The 26,054-nt window shown below is 34.9% G+C and overlaps 1 pseudogene; it reads left to right on the top strand.

Moving 5' to 3' along the window:
* Positions 1-17,276: 17,276 nt before the first annotated feature.
* On the top strand, positions 17,277-23,959 carry LOC113338597 (annotated as a pseudogene).
* The last annotated feature ends 2,095 nt before the right edge of the window (positions 23,960-26,054 follow it).

Here is a 26,054-nt window from a genome sequence, read left to right as displayed (position 1 = left end):
GACTCGGAAAGAGGATTAAGATAGTAAGAAATACCATATGGTCCTAGGAATAATATATTAGGATGAGTCTAGTCCAGTTGACCCAGTCAATTGTCTGTTTGGTCCTCTTTGGTAAAATAATTTGGTCCTAAGATGACGTCATGGATGATGTAATTTGGTACGGTAGGGACAAAAATATCATTTTTGGGGACCCGTATTTATGCAAAAAATCAATGGAAAATAATTTTATTTTCAGATTCACTTTCTCTCTCTTAGTTTCAGATCTACTTTATCTCTCATTTGATTTTTTTTCCTGCTGCTGTTTTGTTTGAAGATTGAGATGAAGATTTTATACAGAGAAAACTTCGATATCTGCTACTGTTTGGTTTTACGTCTCTCAATTAAAGAAAACCTAGGTCCGCAATGAAAACTTCGTCGTATTCTTCTTCTTCTCTCTAGAAAAAATCAAGAAACGAAAGAAAAAAATGGAGTTTGATTTCTTGATTTTGTTTGATTTATATTTATGTTTATTATACAGTAAAAAATGGTTGAGATTCTTATTATTCACTTCTCTTTTCTGCTGCTGTTGTTAAACTGTTGATTTTGAAGATTGGGTTACTAATTTTTTTCGTTTGTTGTTTGCTGTGAAATACGGTGAAGATGATAATATTTTGGTGTTGCTACTTTTTTTGTTGTGGCTGTTGGTTGATGATAAAGATCTGCAGTTGAAGACGTTAAAGATCTGCAGTTGAAGATTACGAGATCTGTTTGTTTAAAAACGATGAAGACTTCGAGATTTGTTGCTTTTGAAGACGGTGATTGATTTTTGATGATGAATATTTGTTGTTGTTTTTTTTTTGCTGCTACTGTTGAAGACGACATGCCGTTGAAGATGATGAAGAATTTCTTTCTGCTGCTGTTTTGAAGATGATGATGCTGCAGTTCATTCCATAAATGAACTCTGTTTTTTTAGGTGAGTTCATTTCTGGAATGAACTCTGTTTTTTTAGGTATTTATATGGAGTTCATTTCCGGAATGAACTCTGTTTTTTTAGGTTTTTATACGGAGTTCATTTCCGGAATGAACTCTGTTTTTTTAGGTTTTTATACAGAGTTCATTTCTGGAATGAACTCTGGTTTATATAGGTGATTTCTGAAAAAATAAGTAGAAATTAACAGGAGTTCATTTTGACGAATGAACTGCTACAAAAAAAAGTAGAAATTAACACGGAAGGGTACTTTTGTCCATTTAATATTTTTAAATAATTATGGACCAAACAGTAAAGACGTTTTCCCAAAGGACTAAACTGACATGGACCCACCTAAAAAAGGACCAAAAGAAAATTTTTCCCATTAAGATCAGAGGATAGTGGACCTGACGCAGACACCTCAACTGAAGTTGATCATGATGGGAAACAATTGGATTCAAAGGCTACAGACAGAATCACATCCGATGAGAGACAACCCAGTAATATCTCAGGGGATAAGGTAAAACAAAAAACTCAGTCTTTATTAATTCCCCTTTTTGTGCATTGCATACAAATTCATTTACCACAGTCCTTCATTTGTTTTTATTGTGTCCCTCACTTACATAAAAACTGCATCCAATATAAAAATAGTTTTAGAAGCATGAAAATCATTACGTGGAATGTTTGTGGTTTTGATAACAAGGGTACTAGGAATCACCTCATAAAATCTCAAAACCCAGACATAGTTTTCCTATCTGAAACCAAAAACAGTAGAAAAGAATGAAATATCTACTAGCCATATACAAATACCCAAATGTCTCTTTTTTCAATCCCATTGGTTTATCTGGAGGGATGCGCCTTATGTGGAAGGACAACATTGATCTGCAGATAGTGGATAAGAACTATAACATGATAAACTGTCTTGTCAAACTGGATAGCCAAAATAATAGCTCCCTAATCACTTGTTTGTATGAGGCCTTGAATGAGTCTGAGAAAACTAGGTAATTGAACCATCTTAGTACTTTAAGGGATACTTATTCTAATCCCTGGATTGTTATAGGTGACCTAAATTTCATTTTGTATAATGATGAGAAAGATGGGGGAAATCATTTTAGCCAATCTGAAATAGATGCCAATAACAAGTTATTAAACATTAATAATCTATATAGTATGCCTTACATTGGAAACCCATTCACATGGACCAATAGAAAAGATGATAATGAACTCATCTTGGAGAGACTTGATAGAGCTGTTGTCTCTTATGATTGGACAAATATTTACAATAATGCTGCCCTATATCACCTCATTGTTATAGTAAGTGACCACTGCCCTATCATGTTGCTTACTAGTAAACTGGAAAATAGCACCAAAAAACCCTTTAGGGTGAACAAAGCTTGGTTTAGGGACCCTAGTTGTACTGATATCGTTAAAACAGAATGAAACTGTGATCATAATGGTTCTCATGATTTTCAGTTTACTCATTGTCTTAAAAATACTAAATTTGGTCTCAAAAACTGGAATTATCATCATTTTGGAAATACAAACACTCAAATATCAAATCTGGAAGGACAACTGTCTATTCTTATTAGTACTGCTACTAATAGAAATGACAGTAGAGTAAATGAGTTAACTCAACAACTCAAATACTGGTATGATATTGAGGAAGATTACTGGAGGCAAAGAGGTAAGGATGATTATTTGCTTCATGATGATAGAAATACTGCTTATTTTCATCACAAAGCTAACTATAGAAGATAAAACACTCAAATATAATCATTACAAAACAATCTTGGAATCTGTCTAGATGAAGGGATTGATATAGAAAACGAATTATTAAGACATTTCAATTCAATGAGTAAGACTTCCAACCCTCCTTTCCCTGATATGTTTTAAATAATGTTAATGCTGCTATTTCTGATGATGATAATGCTATGTTAACTTCTATACCTTGTGAAGATGAAGTAAAGAAAATTGTTTTTGAGATGAAACCATGAACTACTCCTGGTCCAGATGGATTACCTCCAAGTTTCTACCAACTGATGTGGGAGACTGTAGGACCATATGTTGTTAAAATGGTCCAAACTTTCTTCCAATCTCATTATATTATTAAACAATAAAATCATAACTTCACAACTCTCATTCCTAAGAACAAATGTCCTAAGAGTGTAGTAGATTTCAGACCCATTAGTTTATGCAATGTTTCTTATAAGATTATATCTAATATGCTTGCAAGTAGACTTCAATATGTACTGCATAAGATTATCTTCCCTTCTCAAACTGCTTTTTTACCTGGTAGACTTATCCATGATAACATCATTATTTCTCATGAGCTTATACATTCTATGAACTAAAGCTATGTATGGTTGTGTAGCTATTAAGCTTGATATGTCAAAAGCTTTTGACAAAGTGGAGTGGTGTTTTCTTATTGGTAGTCTGAAAAAACTAGGGTTCTCTGAAGCTTGGTGCAACATGATTGAACAATGCATTTCTACAGTGTCTACTTCCATTCTTCTCAATGGATCTCCAGGTAATGTTTACTATCCTCAAAGGGGATTAAGTCAGGGTGACCCCTTATTCCATTATCTTTTTATCCTATGTATGGAAGCTTTTTCAAGAAGTTTGAGAACTGCTGAAAATAATGATCTCATTCATCGTTTTAAAGCCAACAAGGATTGTTCTCCTATATCACATTTATTCTTTATTGATGATTGTATTATTTTCATAAAGGCTAGAAGTAAAGATGCTAGGAATTTGTCTACTCTAATAGAACAATTCAAAAATTCTCAGGGCAGGCTATGAATTTTGACAAGTCAGCATTAGCTTTCATCTCTAAGGTTCCTAGTAATGTGAAAAATGATATTTCCAATATCCTTAGAATAAGAAGAATGTCATTAAATGAAAAATATTTAGGAGTTCCCCTTCTCTTACAAAAGAGAAAATATGAGTCTTTTGCCTATCTCCTAGATAGTTATAAGAATAAATTGCACATCTGGGATGATATCTTCCTTTCTCCTCATGGTAGAACTATTATGAGCCAAGCAGTCTTAGGCAACTATGTCATGGAAATAGGTGATGATGCTTCTGTGTAAATTTGGAAGGACAATTGGATTCCAAAGAGACACATGCCCACTACATCACATTTCCAATCTTCTGGTATGAACGTTGTTAGTCAGTTAATTGATCAGAATAGAAAGGTTTGGAATATTGATACTCCAAAAGCTCACTTTGATGATAACAATGTCTATGAAATTACTAGGATCAGAACTCCTTTTACTGGTAAAGATATTATTAGATGGTAACCAACAAGCAATTGAATCTTCTCTATTAAATCTGCCTACAATATCATGCTTAATGAAACTTTAGTACACAAACCCACTCAGAATAATCTCAATATTTGCTGGAAATCTTTCTAGAAACATAAGCTTCTACCTAGAATTCATCAATTTGTTTGGAAATTCCTGCATAATTGTCTCCCTACAAAGTCTAGACTTTCCATATTCACCAAACATCATGAAAATTCTTGTCCTTTGGGTGGTAATTCACAGGAAACTTACCAGCACTTGTTTTTTGATTGCACTGTTACTAATGTCATATGGAATATTATAACATATAGTCTTACTGCTCATATACAACACAAGGATTTGCATGAATGGTTCTGTGATTTTTCCTCGACTGTCAATAATAGTGTGGGTAAAGATTTCAAGATGTATGATATGGTGTGTTTCACTATTTGGATCATCTGGAAATCCAGATGTGCAAAAATGTTTGATAACAAGTCTCTAAATTATGTGGAAGTGGCTAACAATATCTTATTATAGCTAGATGAATGGAATAGAGCCGGAGATCTTCACTATGTACAAATTCAGGCCAATAGGAAAATTGTACACAACTGGGCACCTCCATCTAGTGGTGTTCTAAAAATAAATTTTGATTGCTCTCATTTAAATATGAACTGTCTATATGGATAGGGTATGATTTGTAGAGATATTGAAGGTAATAGCCATGGATTGCGGGGAGGTGCAACTTTTGCAATAGATCCAGAGCAGGAAGAGGCACAAGCTCTTTTGGAAGCTGTTTTATGGTCTAAGACAAATGATTGGAGAAGAATACTCTTGGAAGGAGACTGTGCAAATGTGATAGCTGCTCTCAATGGAAAATCCATAGCTGTGAAGTGGAAAACATATAATTTAATAACTGATGCTTTAAGCATTCTAAAAACTATAAATTTTTGGGTTTGCTCTTATGTTCACAGGGATGCAAACAATTTAGCTGATTCTCTGGCTAAATATGCCAGAACTCAATCATTATGTTTTAGTTGGTCTAATAATGTCCCTGCTTGGACTCAAGTTTTGATCCAGCAAGACAAAAACAATATGTAATCCTTCTTTAAATTCAATCTATTTTCCTATAAAGAATAAAGAAAGCAAACAAAATATCTAATTTAATCATGTCAAGATCCCATTTATCTGGATCGTTATTTTTCTTCTCCTAACATCATTGAGTTTCCAAAAACTAAAAACTTTTCTAAATTTTCATGCCCAGCGCTGTTAGAGCATTGCTCGGTCGAACTCACAAGTGTTGCTATCTCAAGCTTGTTATCAAAACTATATCTTGATTTCTAGTATACAATTAGTTAAGTCTCGAATTAGGATAAAAGATGTAATTGGGAAACCGACATCACGATAGTCATCAACGCGTTTTATCGTTTGAAGGCGAAGATCAACCGAAGATTTTGGAGAACTTCTTCAACAAAAGGTAAGTGAATATTGAACCACCTATTACTCAATTTATATTCACCTTTCCATCTATCAGTCATTGTCGCGTAACTAATTAGACTATGTAAGCATATCAAGAATTTCGAGAACCAACTTCTCGAAATATATATGACTAAATGAAAATTTGTTCACACTTGATGAATTCAGGTTAAGAACAATTTATTGTTCGCAACTAAAATTATGATTCAAGATTATCATTCGTTAAGATCCTGGAACAATGATATGTGTCACTTATGTTATTTGGGAACGTTTCGAATCGATTTAGAGAGAAATATAAAACTATTGAAAATCTCGATACAAGACAATATGCTTACCGGTTACAAACGGGAAAAACTGCTATAAGTTCGGAACCGTAGTACATGTACCCAGTACACATACCGGCGTAGCTATAGTTTAGCAGTGACTTAGTAGTGTACGTATACCCGGTATCCATACCACAAAAAGTCTGTAAACTCGTGAGCCCGGAACGGTACGCAAACCAATACGCGTACTGAAAAAGATCTGTCGGTTTTTGAACCGATGTGGTATCCATACCAGATACGCACACCGGAAAAGTTCTGTATGAACTTTAATTTGACTTAAGGGTACACATACCCGGTACACGTACCATGACAAATATGTTCACGAACTAAGTTAAAGTATACGTACTTTCCATGTTGAATATTTTCAGATGCACATAAATTATTTCTTTGAGATAATTAGAATTTGGACAATCTCTAAAAACACTATAGACATATCTGATCACATGATTGTGACTCAATGTTAAATTCTTAAGTGCTTTATGAAAATGCTCAAGCTTATAGTTTAGTTGGCTAGTCTCGGCTAACCATTCATGAACGTTGTTTTTGTACACAGTGTATATCTTGTTATGTTAATTAGATTCAAAGATTCATCTAATGGTGGATATTTTTTGCTTGGTTCCAAAGCTATCTTAGATTTAACCTAAAGCAAACTATGCTTTGAAAAACCTATAAAAGGGTAACCTCATACAATTGGGATCTTTGGATCCCGATACTACTTCTTGTGTGTCCTAGTTGGAAACTAGAGTCGTCCTTTTCCTAAAATCCTTTTAAGGTTTAGCGACTAAAAATAATTCACAGGGGTTCGTGAAGCTATCTCCAGCTATTTTTTATCTTGATAGCTCGGGTATCCTGATATTGTTCGATTTGTTGAGATGCTCACTTGAACAAGATAGATAGAAATCATCAAAGTTCTCTTCGTCTTATAATTTGTTGATTCCACAACTTTAATACTTGTGAGGTGAACAATAATCTAGACTGCTCTTCGGGAAGCATAAGTCGGGATTTTGAGGTTATCTAGACTTTGTCTATGCTATTGATTTCCAGTCTTACCTTGATCTACAATCAAAAAGGAAATCATACATATAGGCTCATATGTGGGAGGCAGATTGGTTTAAAGTCTTCAATTTAGTTGAAGAAACTCTTAGGCTGTAAAGGACGTCATCTAAGGGAATCATTTGTGGGGAGTCCTGTTGGGATTCAAGAGGACTGTAACTGAATTGCTATGAGGGTTTTATTCGGTCTCAACTACATTCCAGTATGAAGTTAATTGGTAGTAGGGTAATGTCTGTAGCGACTTAATACAATTTGGTGTTCAATCTGGACTAGGTCCCGGGGTTTTTCTGCATTTGCGATTTCCTTGTTAACAGAATTTATGGTGTCTGTGTTAACAAAATATCATAGGTTGTCCGTAAATCAATCAAAGTAGATATATCCATCCTTGTTTGTTGGATACAACTTGATTGATTTTTGAGATCATCCAAGAACTCTCACACGCAAATCAGGTTCACGGATTCGGTTCTGCAAACTTTCTGATTGTGAGATTTCAACTCTCGGAATTGTATTTAGGTTTTCTCCATAAAGGTTGCCTAAGAAAAAGTTGGTGGTGTATTTTGGTACCCCCAGTGTTTTCAAGCGCGTATTTATTTATTTCCATTCAAATCTAAATGATGCATATTTTTTAAGAAATGAAGAGATGCATTCAGCTGAATGAGTTTTGGATTCATTCTCCGATTTTCCAATATTCTCACTAAGTTATTTCAAAGTATTGTTTCGTTTCATCCATATGAAATCATATTTTCATAGTGTTTGTATGGGTGCTGCTAATGGTTCCAAAACCATGAAGGAAGCCTTGACGCCTACCAAATGTTTTCTTATGACTAAGGTAATATCAGTATACTTTTTAATTTTTTGTTGTTCATAAATAATATTTTGGAGAACTTTCTACAGTTGTAGTTGGTTTTGGATGATTTAAAGAAAAAACAATAGGTTTTTTATAGTTTTTTTTATTTGGTTCACGTTTAAGCTAAAGTAAGCGATTCTTTTCACTGTTTTTTTTTTGGGTTTACTTGTCTTGTTGAGTAAGATTTTAAAAAAATAATTATTTTTTATGCACAATTATTTAACTTGTTGGAGTTTGATACAATCATGCATATTAATAATGAATTAATTGGATATTAAGAACAAAATATAGTGTTAAATTTTTTTGTATCACTTTTACCATTAATTTGCATTAATTGGATTTACACTCAATTTTTTTTAGTTATGAGTAGAAATACAATCATGCATATTAATAATGAAGAGAGGTTACAAATCATATGACCGTCTGATAAGATGGTTAGATTATTAGTTTGTCTCTCAGAATGTTATCCGAGCTCAAAAATCCATGTTGTTTTGTATTATAGATGGCTAATCTAATGTTTGTTTTCTAACTTCTTTTTTTTTGAATAAAAATATAGAAAAATATTAAAGTGCTCTGAATGATATATCTTTGACCGGTTTGCATGTTAATATATATTTCTGTTTGTGCAGTATAAAGAGTGAGGTAAAGCCCCGGTAATATATGAAATACAAATACCTTACATTGCTATTAGTTTTATTTTGCATGAATCTTTCTTCTCTGCCAAATGAAATGGTCAAAGCATGGAAAGTAGACTCGAGAAAACCAATCATCAAAAGCCATCGGAGAAAGGGGATCGATTCCGTGAAAGATGGGATCAGTAAGTGGAAACCCACGGATCTTTAATCTTTGTTAGATCGTCAATAGTGTACAAAAGATATCTTTAGAGTATTTCCGAATCAGTATAGCTACCCTTCTTCTGACACAGCAACACAGATGAATTTATTTATTTATTTATTTTTTTAATTTGAAAAGGTTAGAATTCTATTGAAGATAGAATTTTCACATGAGTTTTGTTAGAGCATTGCTCGGTCGAACTCGCATGCGTTGCTATCTCAAGCATGTTTGTCAATGTTAGTGATCAAAAGTATAAGTCTTGATTTCTAGTCTACTATAGCTAAGGTCTCGGACTAGGATAGAAAGTATAGTTGAGCTCAAGAACTCCATGTCAATCATCATACAATACGAAGGACTACTCAAGGAATTGGTGGATCTTCATCGACTAAAAGGTATGTGGAGACTTGAACTTATATATCACTCAAAAGTATATTTATCTCCTATCTTGAGACAAAAGTCGTTTTGCTATATAGACTTAGATTATACACATTTGGTATTTCGAGCCGAGTTTACCTCGCCTATCTATTTCTCGAAATATGTGTTGGTAAAGCTTTTGCTTTATCCAAGTTCATCTTTACCTAGTGACGAAAGTCATGTTATGTTTCAATCACTTTGAAAATTGCTCTGACGAAAAATGGTTAGTGAATAAAAACTATATAAGTTCCTCTGAGAATGTTTCAATGATTGAAATGAGAGTTTAGACTATATAACCATTTCAAGGATATAAGCATTATTGTGGAAACACATATATGTATAAGTCCTTAGTGTTTGAATCGAAGTTTGCGAACTTTGTTGATCAAGTGAACCGGAGAAGTGCGTGAGCTAAGTCTGCGAACTCAGTCCGCGAACCCAGTCCGCGAACTTGAGTAGGTTATGTCTAAAAACTATATTTAGTGAACTTATCTTTATAAACTAAAGAATGCAATTGCAAACTGTGGCTATAGAGTTCATGAAACGATTCTTGTGAATCAAATCGTTTTTGCTTCAATTGTATCTTGTATAGTACATAAGATTTCCTTGCAATTGAACAAATCTCTAACTAGTTCATTTGAACTAGTTATGGTGAATAATAATATGGTTGATATGAAAGTGATCATATGGCTAACCATTTGGTTAACTATTGTTGAACCAACTAATGTACAAGTTTGGGTACGGTTATACAAGCCCAGGAACGTGCATTTCATTTGTGTATAACAAGCTATGTTTTTGATCTAACGGTTGTTAAATATTAGCTTGAATCTAAATCAGGTTTTCATCTAACGGTGAATATTCAATGCTTTGTTACCAAGCTAACATTGATTGCAAACCCTGATTTGAAAGACTATATAAGGGAGACTCTAGCAACTGGGAAACCTAATCCCTACACATTCTGTGTGATACTAGTTGTGCTAAGCTAGAGTCAATTATCCTTTAAACTTTGGTTTCTTCGTCTAAACCAGGTTAACGACTTAGAGACTTCATAGGGATTGTGAAGACAGACCAATACTACTTTTCTTGTAGTTGTGTGATCTAATCTTTCTGTTTCTATCGTACGAGTACAATTGTAATAATTGGCTTGAGATTTCTATCTCCGATAGGCAAGATAAAAAGTAATCACAAACATCTTCGTCTCATCGTTTGTGATTCCACAATATCTTTTTTCGCTGCATCGATTAAGACTATTGTGAGGTGATTGATAGTACTAGGCTGTTCTTCGGGAATATAAGTCCGGAATTTCAATTGGTTCTTGTTCACCTTGATTTATCAAAAGACGTAACAAAACTCGTAGGTATATTGGTGGGAGACGGATTTATCTATTACTATAGACTTTTCTGTGTGCTAAAGATTTGTTTATTAAAGTCTTCGACTTTGGGTCGTAGCAACTCTTAGTTGTGGGTGAGATCAGCTAAGGGAATCAAGTACGTAGCATCCTGCTGGGATCAGAGACGTAGGAGTATAACTGTACCTTGGATAAGTTCGAGGTTGGTTGGGGTTCAACTACAGTCATGACCGAAGCTAGTTTGGAGTAGTCTAGTGTCTGTAGCGGCTTAATAAAGTGTGTGTTCAATCTGGACTAGGTCCCGGAGTTTTTTGCATTTTCGGTTTCTTCGTTAACAAAATTCTGGTGTCCGTGTTATTTCTTTTCCGCATTATATTTTGTTATATAATTCAAATATCATAGGTTGTGTGTTGTTCAATCAATTAGAATATCCGACCTTTTGGTTGTTGATTTAAATTGATTGACACTTGGATATTGGTCTTTGGTGCCATCCAAGTTTATCTCTCTTGTATTTAAATTGAGACTCGCATTTTGCTTGAGTAAGATTTAAATCGAGAGATAGAGATTTAAACTCTTTGATATACTTTTCTATTGATTGAGTCTAACTGTCTAGTTGATTCTCTAGAAAGTATATTGGAGTTTGTCCATACAGATTGCTAAGCGAAATATTGAGTGTGGTTGTTACACCCCCGCTTTTTCAAGTTTAATATATTATAATCGCTTTCCATTGACAAAAGTTTAACTTCAAGAGAGTTCGAACTCGGACAATAAGGAATAAGATGCCTTCACTTTATCTACTAATTCGTCTAAACTTCGTTGCATTCCCACCAAAAAGATTTGGTCTTTAATGAAACTATTGACAAACTTTTCTTTCACAACATCAAACAACACATCTTAATCGGGTTAGTTCAAAAATTTAACACATTAGATTTTATACAGCCACAATAACAATTATTAATGACACAAAAAATTTATAAACAAAATTTATTCAATTCATAGATAAAATGAAACACAATTTTTAATAGTTTATTTCAAGTTAAATATTTTGTGGAAATGAATTCATAAGGGATTTAACTCTTATCCAAATGTGTTTACCCATTCGTTGTTTGAGCACAAACGTTTGACGTGTTGACATCACCATGTTTAATTTTATAAATATATTCAAGAAGAAACCTTGTTGTTTTAAAAGAACTTCGTACAACTGAGAAGTATTGATGAAAGATTCGGCAATACTATTGAGTTGCCATTTTTAAAGAGAGTGTTTTCTTTTGTTGTTTTGTCTTTCTTTCTTTTTCTTTATCTAGAAAATAGTTTTCTAAATCTAGCATCTTTAAAGGATAAAGCATATTTTCTTGATCCATAGTAAAAACTCCTTTAGAGATGAGTGACTAACTATTGTAAAAACATTAGATTTTTATGTTCATTCCAAAACATGTAATTCCTTAAATATATAATAGTCATAATTCATATAAATACAACAAAACACGAATAATAACAAATGAGTGAAGAATCAAATGCATTAATAAATAACATGTTAGTTACTTTAGGTCACATCCTTAACTTATGTGAATTTCCGCTACTCATGAGTTTACCAAAATCCATGAAAAATATTGAACGATGAACTAGTTCCACTCCTCTTGAGCGTTTAAGCCCATTGATGGTCCGTTTCGTAAAATCGACCAACTCATTCTTTCTTCTACTAGGCATGTGAAAAACAACAATGCCAGTTGGTTTCATAAAACCCACCGGGCCTTTTTCTATTCAACGAGTCTCGTGATTGTTGTATTTTTTTCTCCAAAACTCTTTTGCGGACTCTCATGTATGTTCTTGATTTAAGGGTCTTCCTTGACTAGGATCGTCAACCGGTCCAAGTTGACTAGAGAATTTTTTTTTTCTCACTTTTCAACCTCTTTTCAAGCTTCTATTTGCGTCATCCGACCATAAATGCATTTCCTGTATCACTTCATTTCTTTGATAAATCTAATGCCATTTTCATTCATTTGGATGACGTAACCGAATGAAAGATATAAAGTATAAACTTCACATAATTGAAAAGGAGAGTGTACTTAATATACCAATATTTTTTTCGTCCGTGTACTTGTATGGAAAAACCTCATACAATTTATATGTTCAGACATGAAATCCCTTTTCAAGATTATAAGAGGACCCCCTTGGATAATCTAGTTAAGATGCAAATCCATAAGGTCAACCTAATATATACTTGAACCTTCAAAATATGAACTCAATCAAGAAAAAATCTTGTATGATCTATATTTCAAGATCCAAATTCAACTAGAACATGTATTGTAGGATCTTTACTATCAAGCTAAAAACTATAAAAGTATTAATGAATGTTTGGGATGATTATAATAGAATTAATTAGAAAAACTTAAATGACTGGATACTAATTCAACCATAATCTTGTTGATATCAACCTATGTAAGACGCATTGTGTAAGTTAATAAAAGACGAACTGTCAAGGAAATTCAACAACAAGATGTACACTTGGTATATGGCGTTAGTTTGAAACCAAACCAAACTATGGATCAAACCAAGTGTTTGATTAACGTATGTTCTATTATTTTGATTATAATATAGAAATAATTATGATACAAAAAATAAATAAAGGAACACAAAAGATTTTGTTAACGAGGAAACCAACAATGCAAAAAACCCCCGAGACTTGGTCAGTTTTGAATACTCTCAGTTTTGAATGCCACTATAAAAAGAATTCTATAACTTTGTATAGTTGAGACCAAGTAAAATAACTCCAAGTTACTCAGTTCTTTCAGTATCCTAAGATAAACTCCACTATCTTAAGTCGCTTCACATGTTGTGAAGACTAAGCACTCAACTCCTTTGGATCGTATTCGAAAAATCCTAAGACTAATCTGTTTCAGTAACCACTCTATCAATCTCCCAGATAAATAAGTTAATCAGAGATATGTAATTAAGTTACAAAGGTTCTTCCGTTTAATCAATATAAGCTTCTTGTATCGGTTAGATCAACTAAGATCAAGATTACCAAATAATAAATCTTAATTCGCAAACTTATCAGAGTAGACCTCAAAAGAAACACTTAGATAAATCTCTCATCTATGCAACAAGCTACAAAAAGTATATACGAGAGATAAACAAGCTTGTCGGATCCCATTCAATAGTGTGCACGAAGTTATCACAAATATCATAATACCAAAAAAAATATCTTATATAGTCTTCAAAGTACTTGCAAAAACAACTCGATTCCACTAATGGTTGATCACGCGCAAAACGAAGTCTATTAACAATGGATGATCAAAAGTCATTTCTTCAGATCTTGAATCAAAAGATCATATTTGAAATCGTCTATCCTTGAACTAGTTTGAGTGAACTTATATCAGAAGAGAAGGATCATATAATAAACAAACTAGATCTATCAAGGTTCAACTTTCCCATTAGTCGGTCAAATCAATAATTGAAAATAAATAAACAATACAAATCTAGTTTCCCACCAATGGTACTACTGCTTCTTTGATCTCACGGAAGTCTTTACAAAGAAGTTTATATAAGATATTTCACATAATTAGGATACTCTCCTCTCGAACGAGCATTACAAGAATACTCTAGCGGGATCCCGATACAATTAGTTAGATCAGTGCGTCCGAGGGATGACTTTGTAAGAATGACAAACTTCACTATTTATAAGAAACATAATATAAGGGCTTCACATTCCAATAGAGCGGCTTCACTAATAGGTCAAAACAGGTCACCCTTTTGTAATTTCAAAAACCCCTCATATAAAATGTTTTCGTAATGGCTATAAACAACCCACATTTAGTTAGTGTTAATAATCCAATTGGCTAATGATTAGATTAATAAGTTTCTTTTTTCTTGTATAATTAGTGATAAAAATTCAGATTAAGTGCAGTATTTTGGTGGGAAGAAAAATTAGAAAAAATGAAAAAGAAAATTTTGGAATTCTTTTTCCCCACAAAAACCATAGATTTCGAATCACCCAACGAATGTCCTTTTTATTTCTCAAAATTGATGAGAGTACGTAAAAAAATTGATTTTTTTAGTTTTTCTGAGTGGTTGACGTACATATGCGTTTTTCCTTCATAACCAACCATAAGAAAATTCACGGTTAGGTGATGGTGAACTCCTAGCCGTAACTGGGTAAAATTGGGGAAACCCAATTGTAAACCAGTTATGGTTGAGTTTCTTGGTTTTACTGTTAGGTTTGGTTTTGGTCGAACTCAATTCTAACTAGGTAAAACCCAACTGTAAAAGAATAACATTTGTTTTTGTTGGGAAAATCCACCATAAATATTTCTTAAACTTAATTTTTTCTACTGTTTTCGATCAATCTAACCATTCCAAACGTAATTGGTTTATTGATTACCATCACTTTTATCAATTTTCTTTTTGTGCATCTTTAATAGAGATTTCAATCTACAATTATAAGTTTTTAGAATCGCCAATTGATCGAAGAGGATGAAATGATTTCAATTGAAAAAAAAAGAAAGAAGGATTTACGGTTGATAAAGGAAATGAAGTTTGGAAGAAGGAGAGGAGCAAATTTCTGAATTAAAATTAAGTTTTGGTTTTACTTTTTAGGTTTTTATTTTAGATGGAGGGTAACTTTACCAAAACACCTCATAACCAACTTTTTAGCCTTTAAGAATCCATGTGAAGCCCCTATATTATGTTTCACTTATAGTGACCAAGGTAGTTTGTGTTAGAGCATAGATCGGTTGAACCCACCAACCGTTGGTATGTCAAGTTTGGTTATCATATTTTAGTATCAAAACTCATTTAGAGGCGCTTGATTAAATACTGTAGTCAACTTCGTTTAGATTAGACTAGAAAGTCTAGGAATTTTGAGACGTACAAGTATTACTCCGAAGACCTGAAGAATGTGAAGAAGTAACGACTACAACGAAAACATCATCTTTCCACTTGAGTAAGAACAATGCAAAAATATAGTTCTATTGGCCGTGATATTCTGAAAGCTTTTATGAAATAGATCCATACCTCAAAAGAGTAAGAACAATGCAAGAACATATGATCCGTTGTTTCTCTTTCAGTATTGCATAAAACACAAATCACTGTCTATCTCCACTACCTTATGCCTCAACATGTCTCTAGTAGGAAAGAAATTATGAAAAGAAGCCGAAACAATAAAACTAACCTTATTTCGCTCGTCAATTTTCAAAGGTTGCTTCTCAAAATGGTAGATGATAGTGTTATACATCTCGGATTGTGCTCATTTTTTTTTAGAATTATCGAGTTTCATAAGAAGAACACATCACCAAAATATTGGCTTCAAATTCATTATCGTTTGGACTCTAAATAAAAATTGGTAGAAAACTTGTAAGTTAATGCCCATGTATCCTCCCTTGTTTAGTAGACTCTTCTCTTCTAATTATCATTATTATTAGTATTATTTTATTCTTTTTTTGCAAAATTATTTATTCCTCCTAATACAATTACATTCACTTCTCCCATCATGTAAGTTCGTCCAGATGTCTAGAAAATAAAAATAAAATTTTATCAGTAAGTAAGATGATTACAATTAACAAGTCAGTAAACCCAGTACAATGGTGTCTACTGAGGAACCCTCTCATTGTTTGAGACTTTTGACTTGGGGTCAATCAAGTGCAATTAGAAAAACGTGAACATGCTTCAAAAAAAAAAAAAAGAAAAAAAAAACGTGAACATTTTGTATTTTATTGTTTATTCTCTCCTCTAATCATGATCATCGTAAGAAAACAAACTAAAAATCGAAAACTATGTTGTTGTTGCCTATCTACCAGTATAATAAGTACGTGTGAGTTGTTGTTATTGCTGTTCGTACTCTTCGTATTCTTGTTATGTCAGGTTTTTCAATGATGTATATTATGTACATATAATTATGAGTTATCATGCTTTATCTCAACGGAAATCATTCCCAATCACAATTTTGATGTCGGCATGTCGCATGTTGAGTCGAATCTTAATGTTCTAATCCAATCATTAACGTAGAGCCTCATATTATTAGATTCAAATCCGTCATAACACATCCGGAATCTTATCTCATTATCACGAAAAAGAAATTATACAATCAGGTCTACCACTAGTGCAATACACAAACCGTCTTCAATGCTTCAAATAACAGCTATATATTTTATGATACGATCAGTGGAAAAACAATCAGGTCTACCACTAGTTTGTGAAAAACTAAAAGCTTTTATTTTATCATACGATCAGTGAGACCATACCTGCATGGCTGCATGTAGATTAATTAGAAATTTAGAAGTTGTACGATCATATTTGAGTTCAAAATTCAAAACTTCTGCTTAGAATTGTTGAATCACACAATTTCATTTATTTTTCTCAAAAACAGTAAAACTAGTCCATTATAGGAAGCTGGTCGTCAAGGTTTTTAAAACGTGAATCAGCAACACGAAAACCCATATAGAACACTGGGTAGCGGGTACTTCTCCATGTTCTATTGTCGTCCATATTTAAAACATGAAGTTCCGATTTCATCGTCGAAAACATTTGTGTCACATTTATTATATCAAAACGTCAAGTTGGAGAAAACCCAAATAACCCAAATCATATCTTAGACCTACCATTAAACCAAGATATTTTAACTTTGGTGGCGTCCATCATGAGCAGAATAATATGCTCCATTATAAACGTTACTACATGTCAAAAGATATGTGTATAAATGCATGATCCGGTTGTGCTACTACTCTGCACTAAAACCCTCATTATCTGAAGAAATTAGGCAGGCATGGCCAACACAACCTCTTTCTTAACCTTCATTAATACTACCCTTTGGCTGGATTCTGCATCCACCCTAGCAATAGTTGAACTCAATACCAGCTATTTGCCAACTATTCTTGCATCAATAATTGTACTTCTTCTCATCAAGTTTGTGGTGAATACCCTTAAAAAACAGCCATCTTTATCAACATCATTTCCATTACCTCCAGGACCATCACCTTGGCCAATTTTGGGTAGTATACCCGCTTTAGTTCGAAATAAGCCAAGATACAAATGGATACTAGGTCTAATGAAAGAAAAGAATACTGAATTCGCATGCATTCGTCTTCGGAATGTTCATATAATTCCCGTGACTTCTCCAAAACTTGCTCGAGAATTCTTGCAAAAACAAGATGCAGTATTTACATCAAGGCCTAGAACAATGGCTACTGAGCATTTAAGTCGTGGGTTCTTAACCACTATTGTTACACCATGGGGAGACCAATGGAAGAAAATGAGAAGAGTTGTAACTTCCGAAATGGTCAGTCATGCTCGACTGAAATCGCTTCTCGGAAAGAGAAATGAGGAAGCTAACAACCTTGTGTTCTATCTACATAATCAGTGTAACAAAAACTCGTTGAGTGGAGGTGAAGTGATCAATATAATATTACTGACGAGGCGATTCACTGGGAACGTAATTAGAAAAATGATTTTCAGTAATAGATATTTTGGCAAAGGAAGAAAAGATGGAGGACCCGGTATTGAAGAGATATAGCATGTAAATGCAGCTTTTGAAGTCCTATATCATGTTTATACTTTTGGTGTACAAGATTATTTGCCTTACTTGATATGGTTAGATTTAGATGGTCATGAAAAGAGCCTTGGGGGTTGTGAATAAGTATCATGATCCAATTATTGAAGAACGGATTCGACAAAGGAGCAATAAAACCATGAAGAACAAAGTACCTGAAGATTTGCTAGATGTGCTTATTTCGCTAAAGGACAAACAAGGGAAGCCATTGTTATCAGAAGAAGAGATTAAAGCTCAAGCAGTGGTTAACAAATAATGCTATGATCTGTTACTTCATCAGATCACACAAATAGAGAAGAAATCAGAAGAGAAAGAACTGGAATATTGCTGAATTCTATTTCTCATGTTAACTAGTTGTGTTGATTGATTTCTTCAATACATTGCAGACTCAATTTATACTAGTTGAGAACATGACTCACTACTAACAGACTCCTACAAACCAGCAACAACGACTCACGACTTCCACTACTACTGACACGTTCAAAGCAAGACTGAAGACACTACTACTGACACGTTCAAAACAGAACTGAAGACTAACAAATAACTGAAAACACATACACGAACTAGGCACTAATTTTTGACACTCCCCCTTAGTGCATAGTTACGTCAATTACTCCAAGAAGGTTCCTAAAATTTTCAAACTTAACTCTTCCAAGTGCTTTGGTAAAGACATCTGCAACTTGTTCTTCACTTGGAATGTTCTGCAGCTCTATTTCTCGATCAAGCACCTTCTCACGAACAAAATGATGTTGAATTTCGATGTGTTTGCTGCGAGCGTGAAACACCGGGTTTGCTGCAAGCTGCATTGCACTCTGGTTATCACATTTGATAGGTACTGAATAGTCTACCTTGTTGCTGATATCACCAATCAATCTTTTCAGCCAAATGCACTCCTGTGTAGCCATAGTTGATGCCACATATTCAGCTTCAGTGCTTGAAAGTGCCACAGTATGTTGCTTTTTACTGCACCAGGAAACTGCTGCTGAACCCATATAGAAACAATATCCAGTAGTTGAGCGCCTGTCATTCATATCACCAGCCCAATCTGCATCAACGAATCCGTGCAACGAACACTCTTTACTGCCTGTGTACATAAGACCATACTCCAAAGTACCTTTGACATAACGTAGAACTCTTTTTGCTGCAATCCAGTGAGACACACAAGGTTTCTCCATAAACTGAGAAACAACTCCAACATCATACAGAATATCAGGCCTTGTGATAGTTAAATAGATTAAACTACCCACAAGTTGTCTATATAAGGTTGGATCCTTCAATAACTTCCCTTCATCTTTCAATAATTTGAGACCAGCCTCCATAGGTGTAGCCATTGGTTTTGCATCATCCATGCCAAAACGCTTCATTAAACTGGTAGCATACCCCTTTTGAGAAACAAAATAACCATCTGCCTTTTCTATTTCAAGCCCCAGAAAGCATCCAACTTCTCCCAAGTTTTTCATTTCAAACCGAACGGATAAGTTATCTTGAAGACGTGCAATTTCAGCAACATCGTCTCCCGTAATTATCATATCATCCACGTATAACAATATCATGGTACACATATTTGTTTTCATTTTAACAAATAAGCTAGAATCTGATTCTGAAATCTTAAAGCCACAGAAAGTAATATTCAGAAATCTTACCATACCAAGCACGTGGAGCTTGCTTAAGACCGTACACGCCTTCTTTAGTCGACAAACGTAATCCGGGTACTGCTCTGAGATAAAACCTTGGGGCTGCTCCATAAAGATTTCTCGATCCAGTTCACCATAGAGGAATGCATTTTTGACATCAAACTGCCACATATTCCAGGAGTTGTGCGCTGCAAATGAAATGACGCTTCTTACTGTTACCATTTTTGCGACAGGACTGAATGTCTCTTCATAATCCAACCCATAATTTTGTGAGAACACGAGCAATAGGCGTGCCTTGTATCGATCAACAGCTCCGTGAGCCTTCTTCTTTAACTTGTAAACCCATTTACAGGTTACTAGCTCGGTATCTTTAGGCTTTGGTACTAACTCCACGTGTTGTTCTTCTTGAGGGCTGAGATTTCCTCTTTCATCATCGCATCCTCCCATTTTAAATTCCTTGAGCTTCTTTGTAGCATGAGGGCTCAAGTCCAGTCATATTTCCTGAAAGAAAACATGATGTCACAGTACAAGGGTTTAATTGAATCACATAATCTTTGAGATGCTTAGGTTGTTTCTTGCTCTTGTTGACCTCCTAGAAGAATCTTCTTGCTGATTTGAATCATCAGAGTTGCTCCCCCTACTACTTGTAATATCACCATCAGTTGTCACCTCTTGGTTTCTCACTGAATTTTCTCCATCCACAGCAACGGGATCATCAATTTCATCCTCCAAGTTGGTAACCATGTTAGGAATAGTGTAATAATTTGATACCTCGTCGAATATCACATCTCGAGAGGTGACACACTTCTTCGTCTCTGGATTCATACATTTCCACCCTTTCCTACATGGGTCATAACCCACAAAGATGCATTTTCTAGCTTTTGGGTCTAGTTTTGTTCTGTTGCTTTTAGGCACATGTACATAACATATAGACCCAAATACACGAAAATAACTCACATCTGGTTTTTTATGAAATAGAATTTCAAATGGAGATTTTTCGGTACCTGGCCATGGCGGCAATCGATTTACCACGTGACAAGAACACTGCATTGCTTCTGCCCAAAACTCTCTAGGAAGGTTCTTATCGTGCAACCATGATAGACTCATCGAGGTGAGGTGTGCGATCTTCCGTTCTGCTACTCCATTCTGTTGTGGGGTACTTGGGCATGTCATTTGTCGTCGAATGCCATGATGACTGCAGTAGGTTAGAAACTCGTCTGACATATATTCACCTCCATTGTCTGTTCGCAAACACTTTATTTTTGACCCAAACTCCTTCTCTACGTTGTTCTTGAATTCCATAAACCTTGAGAAGACTTCGCTTTTGTTTTCCATAAAGTACACCCATGTGTATCTTGAATAGTCGTCGACAATGATCAACATATAATGAAGGCCACTGTAACTTGGAGTTCTGGTCGGACCGGTGACATCTGAGTGTAATAATTCAAACATTTTTGATGACCGGTTAACTGAACTTTTAAACGGAAGACGATGAGATTTACCGTATTGGCATCCTTGGCAGATGACATATTGTTGTATTCTCTCCAGATCAGGTACACCATCAAGTAGTTTCTTTGAAGAGATTTGTTGCAGCAGCTGATTTCCAATATGGCCCAATCTTGCATGCCAAATAGATGCACGATCATTCCTCCCAGTATTCTCTACAAAGGCTTCACTTGCAGTCATAACAAACAAGGACTCCTTCTTCTTTCCAGTGAGAATAATGTCACCTGTTAATGATTTAATATTCTCGATAATCTTTACGTCTTCAGGACCAAAAAGAACATACCTTCCCGACTTGGTTATCTGAGGAACAGACAGAAGGTTCTTTTTCAGTCCGGGAACATGATATACATTATCCACATCTACGTTATCTCCATTTCGTTTTTTAACTATGACATTCAGCTTCCCTTCATTCACTACTGGATGCACCGAGTTATCAGCTGTAACGATTTCTCTCCTTCCATCATGTCTACGGACATCCGAAAGTAAGGACTCGTTTCCAGTTGCATGATGTGAGCAACCAGAATCGACAATCCATTCCTTCGTATAATCAATAGAGACATTTGCATTACACAACTTTTTACTCTCCTTCATATCAGCAACTTCAATTGAAAAACATTGCTCCCATTTAGGGTCATCATCCTGCTTTTCATGGACGACATTCGCATTTTCATCCACGAGCTTTCACGACATCTCTGCTGGGTGTGACCACGTCTTCCACACCTAACACACTCAATCCATTCTTCATATCTCGTGCGACAATTTCTTGCTATGTGATTAGGCTTCCCGCATTTGTGACATTTAAAAATCTTCTTTCCACGGACCTCCATCTCTCCATCAGCATCTCTTGATTTTTCTTTGGTGAAAAGTACATCTTCTGAAATGTGGTTTCTTGACATTTGCTTTATCAACGCCTCTTGGTTTGAGAGAAGATTTTCTAACTCAATGATGGACGGTTGAGTTGTCCACCCTTGAATACTGGAAATAAAAGGCATGAATTCTTTTCTCAAGCATCGAATTATATGACGCCGCATTCTTGCCTCACTGATCTTCTCCTCCTCATCCAGTTCTGAAATTTCAGCACAAAGGTTTTTGATTTTCAGAAATAAATCAGAGATGGACATACCTCCTTGACTTAATGTCGCAAGCTCATTCTCAAGAAATTGTAACTTGGCAGTATTCTTCTTCATATTCAACCTTTCAAGGTTATCCCAAATTTGTTTTGGCGAATCTCATCACGAACATGATCAATATACTCCTTACTGATTGATGTTCGCAAGGCATAGAGAGCTTTTCCGCATTTTATCTTCCACTTCCTACGTGCTTCAGCATTATCTTGAGTGTCGTCAGGAATAACATCAACACCACTTACAAGATCCCACAGGTCTTGACCTTGCAGATAGGCCTCCATACACAAACGCCAATACTTGTAATTTTTACCTACAAGCTTCTCCACACATACTTGAGCCGAATTACCACCATTCATCTTCACAGACAAGAACAAAAAACTAGACTTCTCTCTCAGATTTTTTTTTTTTTTTTTTATGTTGTAGCAAACTAGTTGTACTCGAACAAACAGGTTTCTCTCAACCTGCTCTGATGACCATAACAGAAATAATGCTATGATCTGTTACTTCATCAGATCACACAAATAGAGAAGAAATCAGAAGAGAAAGAACTGGAATATTGCTGAATTCTATTTCTCATGTTAACTAGTTGTGTTGATTGATTTCTTCAATACATTGCAGACTCAATTTATACTAGTTGAGAACATGACTCACTACTAACAGACTCCTACAAACCAGCAACAACGACTCACGACTTCCACTACTACTGACACGTTCAAAGCAAGACTGAAGACACTACTACTGACACGTTCAAAACAGAACTGAAGACTAACAAATAACTGAAAACACATACACGAACTAGGCACTAATTTTTGACAGTGGTAAGATTGTTTATTTGTTTTACACACACAATTTTCTTTTAATAATATCTTTGTGCGTGTGTGTGTTTTTTTTTACCGATTAAAAACTAAATATCAATATGTATATAGTCTCAGATAATTTTTCTCTGTTGATGTTATCCTGGTTTTGCCTTCATGTATAACTATGCCATGACAGGAATTAATAATTGGAACGGTGGATAATCCAGCCAATGCAGTTGAATGGGCCATGGCAGAGATGATAAATCAGCCGGATATCCTCATAAAAGCTACATAAGAAATCGATATGGTGGTCGGTAAGAGCCGTTGGGTCCAAGAATCTGATTTTCCAAAACTCAATTATGTAAAAGCTTGTGCTAGGGAAGCACTTAGGCTCCATCTAATCACTCCCTTTAACGCTCCGCACGTATCAAATTCAGACACACTAGTATCAAGGCTATTTTATCCCGAAAGGAAGTTACATATTATTAAGTCTAACAGGATTAGGTTGGAACCCTAGAATTTGGCATGAACCATTAAATTTCAACCCCGAGCGTCATTTAATGTCAAAAGATGCTGGAGTAGCTAATGTGGATCTTGCCGAGCGGGACCTACGATTCATATCGTTTACTACTGGACATAGAGGATGAGTTGGTGGTGCATTTGGGACAGCAATTACTATCACGTTATTAGCTAGACTTATTCAAGGGTTCGAGTGGAGTGCTCCGTCAGGCGAATCGATAAATATCTCTGAATCGGCTAATGATCTATTTTTGGCTAAGCCATTATTCGCTCATGCCAAACCAAGGCTGCCTTTGCATGTGTACCCCGTAGAGTAGTCAAATTATGCTAAGCACTGGCCTGTATCTTAGAACTACGTTAAGAGTGGAGAACGTTTTTGTTTTCAAGTAGCTTGTGATATTGGCATTTGGCTGTTGTTGCTTTGTCAGGCTTGTTAGCCTTTCATTTTTTTTTTGTTTTTTTTTTTGTTGCGCTTGTGATGCGCTCACCCTTTTGCACTTTTTTTTCTTCTAATAAAATCTCAGCCTTTTTACCTCATGAGAAATAGCTTGTGATTATTTCATTCATTAAATACAGATTTACATTAGTTCCCCCCTACCAATTCAATGCTGTCATTCCCCATTGGTATCAATTTGAGCAGTAATACAGCTACTTGGTGACTAGGAGATTTGATAAGCCGTATTGAAGTATGGATGCCTTCAAAATTTCACAGTCTTAAGTTGTTTTTTTCTCCTTGGTTTTTTGATTTTATGATTGGTTTAAGTAGGGCTTCTCTCGGCTAACAGTCACCGAGAAGTGAGAACAAAATTACACTACAAAAAAGAAGGTTTCTAGGGACGGCCAGTTTTAAAAAAACTGTCCCTAAAGAAGGATATTTGGGACGGTGATGGCCTGTCCGTCCCTAATAGTCATAAAATATTTAAATCAAGGCTAAAATACGGCCGTCCCAAAAAGAAAACATGGCCAAATAGTATTAGTGACGGTGGAACAGGGGACGGTACATAAACCGTCCCTAATACCTCTTGGGACGGTTTTTTGTCCTCCTGGGACGTTTTTTGACCGTCACAAGAGCCCTTCTGTTTTGTAGTGTTAAGTAAAGTAAAACATTTCCGAAGGGAAACATATAGAGTAGATCCCTGAAACAGTCAAGGCATGTATAATTGCTTGTCGATTCATTTTTCAAACATCTAAAGACTTAAAGGTCTAGACAAATAATGCTCCTATGTTGAGCGGTGAGAAAACCCTCAGCTTTCTATTGATCGAAACAAGGCTTTTTGAGTTATGTGAAACGAACGTCTCAATGAGGACACTTGGAAACGTATAATTGATTAAAAATTATGAAAAAATAAAATAAAAAGGAAAATCGTGTCTTACCTGAAAACGTGGATTTCTAAACTCAAGTGATGCCTAACCTCAAGTAATTCCTAAACTGTGCATATAAATTAAAGCAGTGCTAACATCTCCCGTAGGAAACTTGGAAAATCAAAGTTAACACAAACCATCATTAAAATAAAGGTATGTCATATCAAACGAGCGAATATGACTGTACGAGTGATTCCAACAAGGGAGGAAAAGGAGATGGGGAAGATACATGTGATTACAAATTTACGATATGCTAACTTTAGATTAATGATATTGGAAGATGCCTTAAGATCTTATTGATGATTTAAATTAGTGGTGTTGGTCACTTTAATTCTTATAGATGATTTGTGAATTACATGCAGCATGTTTTCTGTGAGACATGAACACATATACCATTTGTGACGTTGGAAGATGCGTAATAGTTTGCTTTACATAGGTTACCGTTAAATTGGCTGACCGGATTGACGATGTCACTTTGTTTACTCTTTGGTGATTATTCGGTGCATACCGAATCCCCTCGCAGTCAAGGTATATATATGGAAATTTCAGATCTTTCTTTGATGCTGTTAGTCTCCATTCTTTTTATTTAATTATTAATCCCTAAAATCCTCCGCATACATTGTACCTACAGACCCTGTAAAACAACTGATTTAGTGTAACTTTTTAGATTTATGTACTTTATAGGAGTCCAAAGAGGCTTTGCAACTTCGTGCTGTTGGAAATATATTGAATGCGAAGGAAGCCTTCTTAATGGAGCATCATGCCAATGAAAGACAACCTGAAAACCTAGGCCTACTGACACCGGGTGAACCAACAGACCCAAATGAAAAAGATACGTAGGAATGCAAGCTTTGTGCTAGAGCCCAGTTATTAACCTTAAATAGGAGAAATAATCTTTTTTTGAGTTTTGTGAAACGAGCATGTTGGTGAGGACATTTGACAATGTATTATAGGTTTAAAAATCATAAACTCAAAAAGAAAATTTAACTTAATGTGTTTGGAATTTTATGGAAGTCCAAATTCGATTTACCGACCATATTAGGACTCTTT

Source organism: Papaver somniferum, unplaced genomic scaffold (assembly GCF_003573695.1).
Source record: "Papaver somniferum cultivar HN1 unplaced genomic scaffold, ASM357369v1 unplaced-scaffold_19, whole genome shotgun sequence".
Lineage (NCBI taxonomy): Eukaryota > Viridiplantae > Streptophyta > Magnoliopsida > Ranunculales > Papaveraceae > Papaver > Papaver somniferum.
This window is presented reverse-complemented; position numbering and strand designations above follow the sequence as displayed.